This window comes from Pseudonaja textilis, chromosome 2, assembly GCF_049901715.1.
Source record: "Pseudonaja textilis isolate UNSWEBS1 chromosome 2, rPseTex1.2, whole genome shotgun sequence".
Lineage (NCBI taxonomy): Eukaryota > Metazoa > Chordata > Lepidosauria > Squamata > Elapidae > Pseudonaja > Pseudonaja textilis.
In genome coordinates this window covers 242,018,832-242,034,272 of record NC_141991.1, presented here as the reverse complement: position 1 = coordinate 242,034,272, position 15,441 = coordinate 242,018,832, and the positions used below count along the sequence as shown (strand labels likewise).

The window sequence follows — 15,441 nt, the reverse complement described above, 5'->3', positions numbered from 1 at the left end:
TACTTTGACCGTCAGGAGTTCAGATTCTTGTGTACAAGTAACATGAAATCCATTTGTAGTAGCTTTAAAGTCTACCCTGTCTCCTGGTTTCTTGCGCCTGGCAACTACATGTATGTCAAATCAGATTCTGACATGTGCTGACATCACAACCAGCACCAATCAAAGTCAAATGAGCCAAAGCAAGAGAAGGGGAAGAAAAGATGAATGCCTTAGTAGCCAACTGAAAAACCAGCAGAAAAGGACTATTTTTTCAACACTGCTAAAAAACTTTCCAGAGAAATGGCGAATGGTTTCAGTTCAGCTTCATGGCTCTATAAATAAGAGTGAAGAGTAGGACTATGATTTTCTTAGGTGACCCTTGGATATGCACATGAATACAACAAACGTTCTTGAGGGTTCGGCTGGCAATTTGCAAAGCAGAGGAACGTGTGCTTATATTTTTTTATTATTTTTCTTTTCTTTTTGCAGTGAGGATAGTAATAATAACAGTGTCAAGGACACCATTTCAAGATGGCCTGGAGAGCTATTCAGTATAGTCCTATTTATGGCCATTATAAAATGCCTGTGGATAGTTCAACGACCGATTTTCAAGAGTCTTTTTCTCCTGTTTGAAGGATCAGAAAAATCTATCAGCTGAAGAAATTAAGCTATTTTTCTTCAGGGGAAAGAGTTGGAGCAGGAAAGCGTCATACATTAAAATGCTGGCTGCAGATTTGAGATGAATGAAAAATTGGCCTGCATATAAATGACTCCCAGAAATAGATTTTTAAAAGGTTGAAAACTAGCTTGTTGGAAATGTTGTTTACAAAGGGTGGGATTCCAGGCAACAAGAAGTTAGATTATAAACCCCTGATGGAAAATTATTCTTCCTGTTTTGATTATTGTTTGCCTTTTTTCCTTCTTCTCCTGTTTGAAAAAGGATTGTTTAGTATAGCAGGGCTTGGTAGATACCTTAAAAATTACTTAGAATATATTGTTGTGTCCAGAATGTGCAGGGCACTGTAGAAAAGTGCATATTGGAGATCTTACACTCTCACAAAACTTGCAACTATCTTTGATCTATATTGGTAGTTTTCAAACTTGGCATCTTTAAATATGTGGACTCCAGCTCCCAGAATTCCTCAGCCTGCATGGGAAAATAGCTGTAGACTTATATATCATAGTGCTTTATAGCCCTATCTGTGATTTACAGGGTCAATCTACTGCCCCCAACAATTGCGTCCTCACCAAACTCTTATAGAATTTCTTATAGAAGAACAGAATTGGATGGAACCTTGGAGGTCTTCTAGTCCAACCCCCTGCTTTGGCAGGAAACCCTACACCATTTCAGACAAATGGCTATCCAACATCTTTTAAAAAACTTCCAGTTTTGGAGCACCCACAACTTCTGAAGGCAAGCTGTTCCATGGAGTAATTGTTCTGTCAGGAAATTTTTCCTTAGTTCTAAGTTGTTTCTCTCCTTGATTAGTTTCCACCCATTGTTTTTTGTCCTGTCTTCAGGTGTTTTGGAGAATAGCTTGACTCCCTCTTCTTTGTGGCAGCCCCTCAAATATTGGAGCACTGCTATCATGTCTCCCCTGGTCCTTCTCTTCACTAAACCAGCCATGCCCAGTAGCTGCAACTGTGCATCATATGCTTTAGACTCCAGTCCTCTAATCATCTTCGTTGCTGATCTCTGCACTCATTCTAGCATCTCCACATCTTTTTTACATTGTGACGACCAAAACTGAATGCAGTATTCCAAGTGTGGCCTTACCAAGGCACTATTGGTAATACCACCATAAAGTGGTATTAACACTTCACGTGATCTTGATTCTATCTCTCTGTTTATGCAGCTTACAACTGTGTTGATTCGTAAGGATGGAAGGCTAAGTCAACCTTCAGTTGGTCAGGATCGAACTGCTAGCAGTCAATACAGTTAGACTGCAATAGTGGCATTCTAACCACAGCGCCACCATGGCTCAGTTTGAAACTTTGCTCTTTCATAGAATCGTAGAACCTTGGAGTTGGAAGGAACCAGGTTTTAATTTTTTTCCAGCCCAATGGAATGTGGGAAAGAAATTATACAAAGGGGATTGGATTCTGTTCCTCTCTGTCCTAGGATAGTTCTAGAAACTAAACAAAATGGATCCTAATTTGAAGGTTTTTTTGGAGAAAAAAACAGGAAATAAAGATCAGATTCAAAAATGAGCCAGATTTAGTTGGGGCTAAAGATTTTTTTTTAAAAATAAATCTATTTCTTCCCCAGTGCATCTCTGTGGGGGAGCATTTGGGCAGCAGTCAGGGTAGCCAATATTATAGGGGCCTTGGTGCTCTCTGAGCTTAGTTTTTTTCCTGTGGATGTTTCATTGTCCAACTAGGTGCTAGCACTGATGATGTTACCTAGTTGGGTAAAAAAAAAAAAAACCAAGTCTGCAAGAAATCTCAGAGAACACCAAAGTCCTCCATAGTTGAACAGTTGCATATTCAGTTAAGCATTGAATACTCTCTTCTATTGACAGCTGATCTTCCATTCTAACTTATCTTCCCCACTTTTCCCATCCTCCTGATCACTGATCACATGACCAGAGGTGGTATGCTGCCAGTTCATACCGATTCTAGTGATCTGGTAGCATCAGTTAATAATTGGCCCCACCCATCCCCACCCTTTCCTCTCTATATTTCCTTTGTTTGTAGCTCAGCTGATAGGCGCGCACGGAACCAGTAGTAAAATATTTTGAATTCCACCACTGCATGACCCACAACAAAATATGTACAGCCTGTCCTATTCATCTCATATACATGTGCACAGAGTATTGCACAGGTGGAGGAGGATAGAAACACACACACACACACACACCTATGCAATCTTACTTTGCTGTCCAGAAAAACTTTCAGGCTAATTTCACAGCTACTGATGGCAAAAAGTTGGAATTATTCCAGACATCATCCTCTACATAACTTTTCCTACCTTGTTCTCCTTTTCCTGAGTGATTTCTCAAGCTTTGCTTTCATTTTCCCCCCCATTGATGAAAGAGTGTGGAAAATTCTATCTAACAGGAAATAACTTTTTAGGCATGTAAAATTCCTTCCCCTTCTGTGTTCTTAAACGAGCAACCTTTTCATTGGAGATAAGATTGTTCTCATCTTCTTACTCTGAATTATCTTCTCAACGTTGTGACAAGCTTGGGACTATTTTATAAAATGGAGTATTTCCAAGTTAAGTGCTGGGCTTGAGTAATGTGTCTTAATTAGTTGCATTTAAGGAGAGAGAAAAAAAGAGTCAATCAATACTCTAAATAAATGGTTCAACTTGCTGTAATGGACTCCAGTTGCAATTTTTTTGTTATGAAATGGTGTTCTTTTGCCATCTTGCCTCTATAAATGGAAGTCCATTTTCTTTTCTCCCAGTGCCTCCAGTTACATTTAATTGAGTGGGGTAAAAGCCATCTATTTTTTTTTTGTAACCTAACAATGCCAACATCCTTCAGTGGATAACCACAAAAGCATCTTCCCCTATGCCTCAGTCTTTGGCCTGGATCCATGGTTTTGCTCTCTCAGCAAATTTCAAGTCATGGTTTAGAATTAGCTTTCTGAAGGGCAGGTGAACTTCAGTTGATTCAAAAGGCAGCAGCCTGCATGGTTTTGCTCAAGTTTAGATTCGCACACATGCCACATCTCTTTTGGGAGCTGCATTGGCTGCGGATTTGCTTCCAAATCCAATTCAAGGTGTGCTTGTCCCTTTTAAAACCCTACATGACCATGAGCCAGGTTTTTTTTTTTTCTGAAGGACTATCTTTTCCCAGATACATCTACTTAACCCTCCCCCCTCAGAGGGGGAAGTGAGACTATGTTATGGGCAGTGGTGCAATTCAACTGCGGTTCAATGAGTGTGTGCTTTGCGCACACGCTCTACATTTTAAAAAAGCCCATTTTTAACTGAATTACTTACCTTCTGCTGCATCCCTGGTGAGTAAAATAGCTGATTCATGGCAAACCGCTCTGCCATGCAAACCAAGTATGCTAAAAAACGAGGAAATAAAGCACAGGAAAGAGTAGGTGTGGGTGGGCGGGGCCAAATTCTGACCGGAACTACCAGTTTGCCCGAACTGGTCCAAACCGGTAGAATCCCACCCCTGGTTATGGGTCCCCTCTCCTAATGAGGTCCACTTTAGTGGGCCCAATAAGAAGGGTCATCTTGGTAGTAGCTTCCTTTCTCCCTGTAGAATATTATTCCTGTGGAAATAAGATTGACCCCCGCCATTTTGATATTCTTCTGAAAGGCCCTGAAGACATGGGTTTTTACTTATTTATTTTTATTTATTTATTTATTTTGTCAAGCCTGCATTTGATAATATATATAAGTACAAACATGATTATTAATATATGAAAGAAATACGAATGAAAGGGAACATTAAGACAGGGATGGTAGGTACGTTGGTGCACTTCTGCATGCACCTTACAGACCTCTTAGGAATGGGGTGAGGTCAACAGTAGACAGTCTGAGGTTAAAGTGTTTGGGGTTAGTGGAAGAAACCACAGAGTCAGGTAGAGTATTCCAGGCATTGACCACTCTGTTGCTGAAGTTGTATTTCCTGCAATTGAGTTTTGTGCAGTTTACCCTGAGTTTGTATCTGTTGTGTGCTTGTGTATTATTGAGGTTGAAACTGAAGTAATCACTGACGGGTAGGACATTGTAGCAGATAATTTTATATACTACACTTAGGTCAGACTAAAGGCAGTGTAGTTCTGTGTTATTTAAGCCTAAAATTTCAAGTCTGGAGGCATAAGGTATTCTGTTGCGAGTAGAGGAGTGAAGGACTCTTCTCATGAAATATTTCTGGACTCTCTCAATTGTATTAATGTCCGATAGGCAGTGTGGATTCCAGACAGATGAGCTCTATTCAAGAATTGGTCTAGCAAATGTTTTGTATGCTTTAGTTAGTAGAACAATATTATCGGAGAAAAAGCTAAGCAGGATTAGGTTAACAACTCTTAATGCCTTTTTGGCAATGTTTTGGCAACGTTTTCCAACAGACTTGGGGATCCCAGGGTAACATAGAGCCCATCAAACAATTGGTTTTATTGTTGATGCTGGTGGGTGTGCGTGTGAGGGTTTATTGAGTTTTGTAACTGGAGTCACCATGAGTTAGGCAACCATATACATTTTCTAAATAAATAAAATAAACTTACTGAAGACGAGCCTCCAATCTAGTCTCTCCACCCAGCCTTTCCTATCTGTCAAGAAGAAAACAACAACGTAGTAATGTATTTAGCTTTAAATGATCTAATAATGCTGCTCTGTGCCTTCTATTTTACTTTTATAGTGTAGCAGATCTCAGCTGATGGGAATGGATGTAACACCATGGGCCCAAGTCATAAATCTGCTGCTTTATTATTAAATGCGGGCATCCTATTGGTGTGCGGGAAATCTCTGCTGTGCCATTTTGCTTCTCGCATGGAAAGTATATCTCAGAATAGAGATTCAGGAGGATGTTCAGCCATGCACGGCTGGAGGAAGTTCCGAGGTACTAGCCGCAAGTGAGTATTGTGGGAGCAAGTAGGAGTTGGACAACAAGCACTGGCTTGCAGTGATTCAAATCTGACTTTATTTGTTTATTTAAATTTATTGGTTGACCAACTCTGTTAGCTACCAATGACTAAGCGGCTAAAGGTATCCTTGAAGCTAACATTCCAACTGTCCTCGAGATGAATGTTTGAAACAAACTATTGAAAATTATTGAAACACTACTGACCTCACCCCATTCTTAAGAGGTCTGTAAGGGGCGTGCATAAGTGCACCATCGTGCCTCCTGTCCCTGTCCTATTGCCCCCATTTAATCGTACCTATTTTCTGTATTCTTACTCATGTTTATACTTATACCTATTATTTTATAAGCGATTGACAAATCAAATAAATAAATAAATAAATAAATAAATATATTTCATGTTCTTTGCCCTTTCCTGTTCCAATTCTGTCTCCTTTGTTCTAGAGCAGGGGTGTCAAACTCGATTTCATTGAGGGCCACATCAGGGTTGTGTTTGACCTCGGGGGCCATGTCAGGTAGGCGTGGCCAGCTTGATACAACTTGTGGTGGCCTGAATGCCTGCCACCCCACCCCGGCTCCATTGTTGCTGGCAGAGGCACCGCAGGCTGATCCTTCACTTTTTCCAAGATGACCCATGGGCCAGATCCACCCCACGGTTCTTGAGTTTAACACCCCTGTTACAGAGCACTCTCAGTCTTCATTGGACTGCTGCGTGGAGGCGTCTTCTCATTTGCTAAAAAGAGAAAGAAAAGAAGGTTGGAAAATACAGTAGTTTTTCCATAAATATTGGGAGTCCCCCACGCCTCTCCTTGCCTCTGTCTTTTGAACAGGCGAGGCTGCTTGGATTACAGATGTGGTGGAATCTTCAGCTAGCCTTGAGGGAGGTGTTAAGAGGGGGGCAAATTTCAAAACTTTGCACTGCAAAAAGCAACGCCGGTCTGACTTTCCCCATCATCCCTGAAGTCTTTTCTGACTGTTTCTAAAGGAATGCAGTCAGTCTGGCAAAATTCTTGTAACATAGGTGGCTGACAATAAGGTTTCTGCTTGAGACTCCTCTGGCTGTTTGCATCTGGCATCATATGGATTAGCACTCTTACTTGGGCACTGCAAAGAGAGACAAAGGGAGAGAGAAATAGTCTTATATTTGGCAAATTCTCAGCTACAAATATGATTATTCTCAAATATTTCCTACCCAATCCCTTTCACTGTTTTTATTTCACATATAGGGACATATCCACCTTGTTGGGAAATATCACTTATCCTATAATATTGCAATAGCACTTAGACTTATATGTCGTTTTACAGTGCTTTACAGCCCTCTCTGAGTGTTTAACAGAGTCAGCCTACTGCTCCCAACAATCTGGGTCCTCATTTTATCCACCTTGGAAGGTTGGAAGGCTGAGTCAACCTTGAGGCTGGTGGGATTTGAACTGCCAAATTGCAGTCAACCGACAATCAGCAGAGGTAGCCTGCAGTACTAACCACTGTGCCACCGTGGCTCACTTATAATATAAGTACTTCTCCTTAGCAAAACTACTATTCATGGGCATGGTGTTATCAGTTTTTAAGATCTGTCATCCAGGTATCCCGTTGAATGATTTGGGTAAATTATATTTTCCATTAAGCTTCCTAGATCAGGTCCTGCCAGTAAATATCAGTCCCCTGGCACCAAGGATGGGATTCAAATTTTTTAACAACTGGTTCTGTGGGTGTGGCTTGGTTGGTGGGTGTGGCTTGGTGGTCATGTGACTGGGTGGACATGGCTTGGTGGTCATGTGATTGGCTGGGCGTGGCCAACTCAATATCACTCACATCGAGGCACGCATCTCCTTGCCTGGCCTCTCATGACTGTGGGGATGGTGCAACAGTCGTAAGTGTGAAAAATGGTCATAAGTCACTTTTTTCAGTGCCAGTGTAACTTTAAATGGTCACTCCACACAAGCAAAGTACCAGCAAAAGAGGGAAAGAAAACTCTAGAGAGATTCCTGAGACAGGAAGTCTAGTCCTGCCAAGAATGTAATAAGGGTTAACGGAGAGGCAGTTTCTGTAAGCAACACCAGAATGTTTCCTTCCTGCCTTCCTTACAGGATTAGGCCAGTAATTTCTTCTAACAACGGGTTCTCCGAACTGCTTAGAATGTTAACAACCGGTTCTAGCGAATAGGTGCAAACTGGTAGAATCCCACCCCTTCCTGCACCCTGTGATTTAATTTAGCTGCTTGGTACACTGGCTGGTAAATCTGGAAGTTGAGGTCTACACATAAAGTCACTAAGGTTGAGAAACATTGATCTAGATCAGGGATGTCAAACCCAAACTGGTTTTGGTCTGCGGGGTGCTTAGATCTGTCTAGCAGGGCCACCCCGGAAACAGCAAAGGATCGGCCCACCGTGCCTTTGCCAGCAAAAACAGAGCTCCGGGGCCTGGTCGCAGCTGAAAACAGGGCCCGGCTGCATGCAGCCCCCCTGAGCTCTGTTTTGGCTGGCAGACAGCTGCAAGAGGCTGTCGTGGTTGAAAACGGGACCCAGGTAGAGGACTAGCAAAACAAACTGAAAACAAAACAAAAGGAGAAGTGCATTTGAGCATGCAAGAAGGGACAGGAAAGGACAAAGGGAAAGAGGAAAGACAAAGAAAAAGAAGGGAAGATGGGAAGAGAGCAAGGAAGGAAGGAAGGAAGGAAGGAAGGAAGGAAGGAAGGAAGGAAGGAAGGAAGGAAGGAAGGAAGGAAGGAAGGAAGGAAGGAAGGAAGATTATAATGAGAGTGAGGGAGGATCTGAGGGGAGTCCTATCTTAGCATTTGGCCCTCACTGGTCGCCCTTACCTGAGTGACATCAAGCTGGCCACGCCCACCCTGACCATGCCCACCCTGGCCCCTCGAGATCAAACACAACCCTGATGCAGCCCTCAATGAAATTGAATTTGACACCCCTCATCTAGATGGTCATCTTTCTTGCTAATTATAAGATGATGCTAAAAATCTGACTATCCTCTATCAGCACAAGAGTGCAGGCCCCCGTTGTATCCAAGCTGTTTAAATCCATTTCTTCTTCTTCCTCACTTCGACTATTTGTGCTTTCTTTCATGCCCTTGAGGCCAAACAGTTGGTAGTTGACCTAACTGACATCTCTACCCTGAGAATATCTGATTCTCAGCTTATTTCACACATTTTCACAGGGATGGAATATCCATTGCTATAAACACAGAGACACACAATTTCTGACCCATATGTCGCCTGCTAATCTGTTTTAAAGTAGATAATACTGTGCAATCATCTTGGTTAGTATTCCCAGAGCTAACCCATCACTCATACTTTAACCAAACATTATCTGAAGATCTGAGGCAGAAGGCCATGATTGAAGAGAATGTATTCTGAAAACTTACATCATTGGATTTCTCTGTGCACATAATGAGCCTTAGGAATATAACATGAGATTTTTAATGCAGTTCTGCAACACTACTAGACCCCAACTTATGCAGCAATTTAGCGCCAAGGTACTATAATGTCCCCATTTACAGAATAACCACATAACAGAGTTGGAAGGGACCTTGGAGGTCTTCTAGTTCAATCCACTGTTTGTTTGGAGGAATACAACATGATTCTGAATTTGAGGGCTCGCACTATCCTTCCATGAGTTAGCTCCATTTTACGGTCGATCTCAAGGAAAAGTAGTCTGAGCAAGGTGATTTCAAAGAGGCTTTGTAGCAAGCTGCTTATAAAAGCAGTGGCAGTTCTGGAGAATTGGTAGCGGAAATTTTGAGTAGTTCAGAGAACCAGTAGCGGAAATTTTGAGTAGTTCAGAGAACCAGTAGCAGAAATTTTGAGTAGTTCAGAGAACCAGTAGCGGAAATTTTGAGTAGTACAGAGAACTGGTAGCAGAAATTTTGAGTAGTTCAGAGAACCAGTAGCAGAAATTTTGAGTAGTACAGAGAACTGGTAGCAGAAATTTTGAGTAGTTTGGAATACCACCTCTGACTGGCCCTGCCCCCATCTATTCTCTGCCTCCCAAGTCCCAGCTGAGTGGCTGGGTCGTCTTTTGTTGCCCTGCACAGGAGAACAGAGCTGGAAAGCAGGTTAATGGGGTGGGGAGGGAATGGGATTTTGCAGTAACCTTCCCCTGCCACGCCCACCAAGCCACACCATGCCCACCAAGCCATGTTCACAGGTAGGAATTTTTTTTTTGAATCCCACCACTGATTAAAACACTAGTTGTGACACTTCTGTGTTGAAATAAAACCTTTACTTTTCTTCCGAAGTCATTATTTGATTCATGGTGTCTTGGAAGCTCTTGAGCAAAGAGTCAAAAGCAAAAGGCAGGTCTGATTGGCCGAGTGGTTTCACAGCTGTCAGAAAACTTCATCAAGCATAGGCTGCAGTGAGCATAGGCTGCCCTAAAATGATCTCCTAGCAGTTTGATAAATCAGCCAACAATAGATATACATTAACAACATCTACCGACTATGCAAAAGAGACAATCAAGCAGCCTAAAAGAAAACAAAAGACTCCAGTACCTCTCCACCAGTGATCAGCAACCAGATCAGCATAGATTAACTCCAAGCTTAATCAAGAAACTACCAAAGAAGCCATGGCCCAACCAAATAATCTCTAAGACTGCCCCCACCAACACTGACCAGTAAGCCACTAGAATAGAAACTGACAGCAAACTGCATTCCTTACTAGCACTGATGATGTTACCCAGTTAGAGTAATGAAATGTCTGGAAGAAAACAAGCATGCTCAGAGAGCACTAAAGACCCCTCATGATCGCCCCATTCCTGAAACCGGTCTTCCTGACAGGTGTTGAGGTGATTGCAACCTGTGGGCTTTTCCTAGGTTCCTCAGGCAAAGCGAATTCAGCAACATGAAGTGAAACATTGGGTGTTGCCCAGTGGTGGGATTCAATTTTTTTTTACTACCGGTCCTGTGGGCGTGGCTTGTAGGGCATGGCTTGGCTTGTTGGGTGTGGCTTGTTGGGCATGGCAGGGGAAGGATACTGTAAAATCTCCAGTCAGAGGTAGGATTTGCCAGTTCTCCGAACTACTCAAAATTTCCGCTACCGGTTCTCCAGAACTGGTCAGAATCTGCTGAATACCACCTCTGCTTTGGTCCGATCTAAGTATAGTATATAAAATCATACATTGCAATGTCCTACCAGTCAATGAATACTTCAGCTTCAACCATAACAACACAAGAGCAAACAATAGATACAAACTCAAGGTTAATCGCACCAAACTTGATTGCAGGAAATACGACTTCAGCAACAGAGTGGTCAATGTCTGGAATACTCTACCTGACTCTGTGGTTTTTTCCCCAAACCCCAAAAACTTTAACCTTAGACTATCTACTATTGACCTCACCCGTTTCCTAAGAGGTCTGTAGGGGGCGTGCATAAGCGCACCAACGTGCCTACTGTCCCTGTCCTATTGTTTCTTTTATATATTTTTTTATTTTTCTTGTATGTATCCATGTATTCATAACTATGTTTTTACTTATACCTATTATCTTGTAAGCAATTGACAAATAATTAATCAATCAATCAATCAATCAATCAATAAACAAACAAACAAACCTGGGACTTGGGAAGCAGAGAATAGATGGGGGCGGGGCCAGTCAGAGGTGGTATTTGCTGGTTCTTTAAATTACTCAAAATTTCCACTATCGGTTCTCCAGAACTGGTCAAAACTGGCTGAATACCACCTCTGGTGTTGCCCAAATTTTCTGTAATTCAGAGTTTGCTGCTAAAACAAAGTCCTCCTAGTCTGGCAATATATGAAATTTTACTGACAAAACCCAGTTAGTCTCAAAGATTGGATTCAGGTGAGATGGAAACTTGAAAAATGAACGATCATTTCCAGGCTTTTGGGGAAGACCTCAAGCTTTTGCATAGCTGATTCAACCAACTGAAAAATCATCTTACTTTATGTTTCTGCACCACTGTGTGCAGATTGGATCATTTGCCCTTGAAGGTCACTTTGTCCTCCAGATCCTTACTTTGTCCTCCAGATCCTTGGCATTTCTAGCTAGATGGAAAGACTTGAGGACACCCCCACTCCCAGTCGAAATGTTGCAGGAATCCTGTGATCTCATAACTCAGTCAAAAATTCACACGGCAGATAGACGGAGCTGCTGAACTTCACACAATTATGGCAGCCTCTTTTCAAGAATATTGATTGCACTGTGTTTATATCCCTCTGGAAGCCGCCCTGAGAATCATTGGATTTTATTTTCTTCAGAGGAGGCAGATGCGGGGAGGGGATAGATCTCCATTTTACCTGTTAGAAATTCTATAATTCCTACAACAATCTCCACCTGCTATGCTTAGTTTGGTTAAGCATATAAGAAAGACATTGGACTGCCTCATGATGTTCTTCTCAATAAAACAATAAAATATGGGTTAAATCAGTGGTGGGATTAATTTTTTTTTTACTACCAATTCTGTGGGTGTGGCTTGGTGGGCATGGCTGGATGGGCGTGGCTTGCCTTGGTGAGTGTGGCTTGGTGGGCGTGGCAGGGAAAGGATGCTGCAAAATCTCATTCCTTCCCCACCTCACTAACCTGCTTTCCAGTTCCGCTCTCCTGTGTAGGGCAACAAAAGAAGACCCAGTCGATTAGCTGGGACTTGGGAGGCAGAGAATTGATGGGGTTGGGGGGCAGTTAGAGGTGGTATTTGCCAGCTCTCCAAATTACTCAAAATTTGCTCTACCAGTTCTCCAGAACTGGTCATAACTTTCTGAATGCCACCTCTGGGTTAGATGCAGAAATGACCAGGGGAGAGAGGAAACAGGGGTACAAAAATTGAAAGCATTCCATCAACCACTGGATTCCAGTAGTCTGATCTTATGGATGCTTTGGATTATTGGATACTATTATTACCTGGACTCCACAGTAGGCTGAATGGCTACACCTGAAATGTGCTTATTTATTTTTTTTTAATAAATTTTTATTATTTTTTTAACATAAAAAACACAACAACAAAACATAAAAGTATCAGCTCCCCCATATTTTTGTACACACAGTAAGTCGGTTGGTCCATCGGTTTTGTGCATTCACCTCATAGTCACAATTACAGTTACTTTATATAATACTCTTATCAATACAAATTTATAAATCCTAGTATCGTTATTAAAGGAAAAAAAATTTGACTAAACTTTTATTCGGTCATGCCTTTATGAGATAACTATATTTTAAATATTTTATTCTAAAACAAATCTTATAATCATACCAATTCTATCCCAAATATGAAAAAGAAAGAAACAAAGAAAACTATTATATAGATATAGTATCAAAAACCAATAAAAGGAAAGGGAAAATAAAGTCATTATTATTCCTTATTATCTAACTTTTATATTTTAATATTTCATCATTCAACCATTGATAGAAAAGATCCCAAACTAAATAAAATTGTTTATCTTCTTGCTCTCTAATTTCAAAAGTCAATCTACTCATCTCAGCACATTCCAAAATTTTCTTTACAACTTCTTCTTGCAATGGAATTTTCTCATTTTTCCAATTTTTTGCAAATACAATCCTAGCAGCAGTCAATACATTTACAATCAAATATTTCAACTCTTTACTATAAGTATTTGGTAGTATTCCCAATAGAAAAAACTCCGGTTTCAAGTCTATATGCTTCTTTGTCATTTTTTCCAGCCACATGTGGATTTTAGTCCAATATTTTCTAGCATCCTCACAAGTCCACCACATGTGATAGTATGAACCAGGTTTCTGATGACATTTCCAGCATTTTTCGGATTTGTTCTTGAACATTCTTGCTATCCTTGTCGGGGGAAATGCCACCTGTAAAACATCTTATACAAGTTTTCTTTATAGGCTGTAGACATTGTCATTTTATAATTTTGCGACCATAATTTCTGCCATTTCTCTAAATCAATCCCATATCCAAAATTCCTCCCCACGCAATCATAGTTTCTTTAACTTGTTCTTCCTCAAGCTTAATTTGCAATAAATAACCATACAATTTTTTAATCACCTTTTCATCAGTACCCATCAAAATCTTATCCAAGTCAGTTTGCTTATCATAAAATCCCTCTGCTTTGGAATCCTCATAGTACTTTGAATGTATTTGCAAATATGAAAACCAATTCATCTGTATACCTTGTTCTTCCAATTTTTGCATCGATTTAAGTTCACCCTTTTCATCTAATAATTCCCCATAGTTAACTGTTTGTTCCTTTTTATAAATTATAGGATAAGAGAACGCTTCTATCGCCGATAACCAAACTGGAATTTTCAAATAACACTGTTTTTTTATCTTCTCCCAATTCAACCACAGAGACTCCCGTATATAATGTCTTCTAAAATACCCTGTGTTTTAGTTCCCTTGTACCATAAAAAGCATGCCAGCCCAACAACAAATCATGACCTTCTAATGTCAACAATCTGGTTTTCCTTAATGTTATCCATTCTTTAACCCACGTCAAGTTTGCAGCTTGGTAGTACAACTCCCAATTAGGCAGACCAAACCCTCCTCTAAATCTAGCATCCTGTAAAAGCTTTAACTTTATTCTTGCTTTCTTGCCTTGCCATATATACTTCAAAACAATTTTATTTAAATCCTCAAAATATTCTTTTCCAAGCCTAATTGGTATTGTTTGAAACAAAAATAAGACTCTGGGTAAGATGTTCATCTTGATTGTTGAAATCCTTCCTATTAATGACAATTGTAAGTTCTCCCATTTTTTCAAATCTTGAGCTATCTGTTGTTTAAGTTTAATATAATTATTCTCCTTCAATGTACTACATCTTGATGTCAAATATATCCCCAGATACTTAACCTTGTTTGTAACTTGAATTTTAACAGTTCTGCCAACTCTTCCCTTTGTTTCAGCAACATATTCTTTGACAAAATCTTTGTTTTATCTCTATTTATTTTCAAACCAGCCACCTCCCCATAGACCTCTATCTTTTCAACAGTTTCGAGGCTGTTTCTATAGGGTCTTCCAAGATAAAGACTAGGTCATCTGCAAAGGCTTGTAGTTTAAATTCTTCCTTTTTAATTTTCATTCCTTTTATAGTTTTATCTTCTCTGATATTTCTATTCAACACTTCCAAAGTCAATACAAATATCAAGGAGAAAGAGGACAACCTTGTCTTGTGCCTTTTCTTATATTAATAGGATCTGTAAATTCTCCTCCATCATTACCTTAGCTGTTTGTTCATTATAAATTGCTTCTATTGCCTGAATAAATCTTCTAGCAAAGCCCATCTGTTCCATTAAAAGTAACATAAATCTCCAATTCACGTTATCAAATGCCTTTTGAGCATCTAAAAATATCAAAGCCATTTGCTTTTCAGGATGCGCCTCATAATATTCCAGGGTGTCCAGAATTACTCTCATATTGTCTCTGATTTGTCGCTTTGGCAAAAACCCATTTTGGTCTGGGTGGATAAAGTTATTCAAGTACTTTTTAAGTCTTTCTGCTAATATTGAAGCAAAAATTTTATAATCTGCATTTAGTAAAGAAATCGGTCTATAATTCTTGATTTGCAGTAGGTCCGCCTCCTCTTTTGGAATAAGTGTAATGTAAGCCTCTGACCATGTTTTAGGTATCATCTTTTTTTAACATAACTTCATTCATAACTTCTAACAGTGGAATACACAGTGATTCTTGAAAGATTTTATAAAATTCTACAGGAAACCCGTCTGGACCTGGTGCCTTTCCATTATTTTGTTTCTTAAGTGCTTGACTTAACTCCATCATTGTTATATTACTTTCTAGCATTTCTTCAATCTCTTTAGGTATCTTAGGTAGATTTGCATTCTGCAGGTATTGTTTAACTTTCTCCTCATCAATGTCTTCTTTCTTATACAAATGCTTATAAAAATCATAAATAATCTCTTTTTTTTCTTTGCTGCCATAACAAATTTTACCTTGGTCGTCTATTAAGTGCGGTATTT

The 15,441-nt window shown here is 40.2% G+C and overlaps 1 long non-coding RNA gene across 1 annotated transcript in view; it reads right to left on the bottom strand.

The window, feature by feature from the left end:
• Positions 1-5,203: 5,203 nt before the first annotated feature.
• The window catches only part of LOC148127443 (uncharacterized), a 48,742-nt gene continuing 38,504 nt past the window's right edge, over positions 5,204-15,441 (bottom strand). The window contains exon 3 of the long non-coding RNA XR_015741517.1: positions 5,204-5,217. This is a non-coding gene — a long non-coding RNA (uncharacterized LOC148127443). The remainder of the gene's footprint in view (positions 5,218-15,441) is intronic.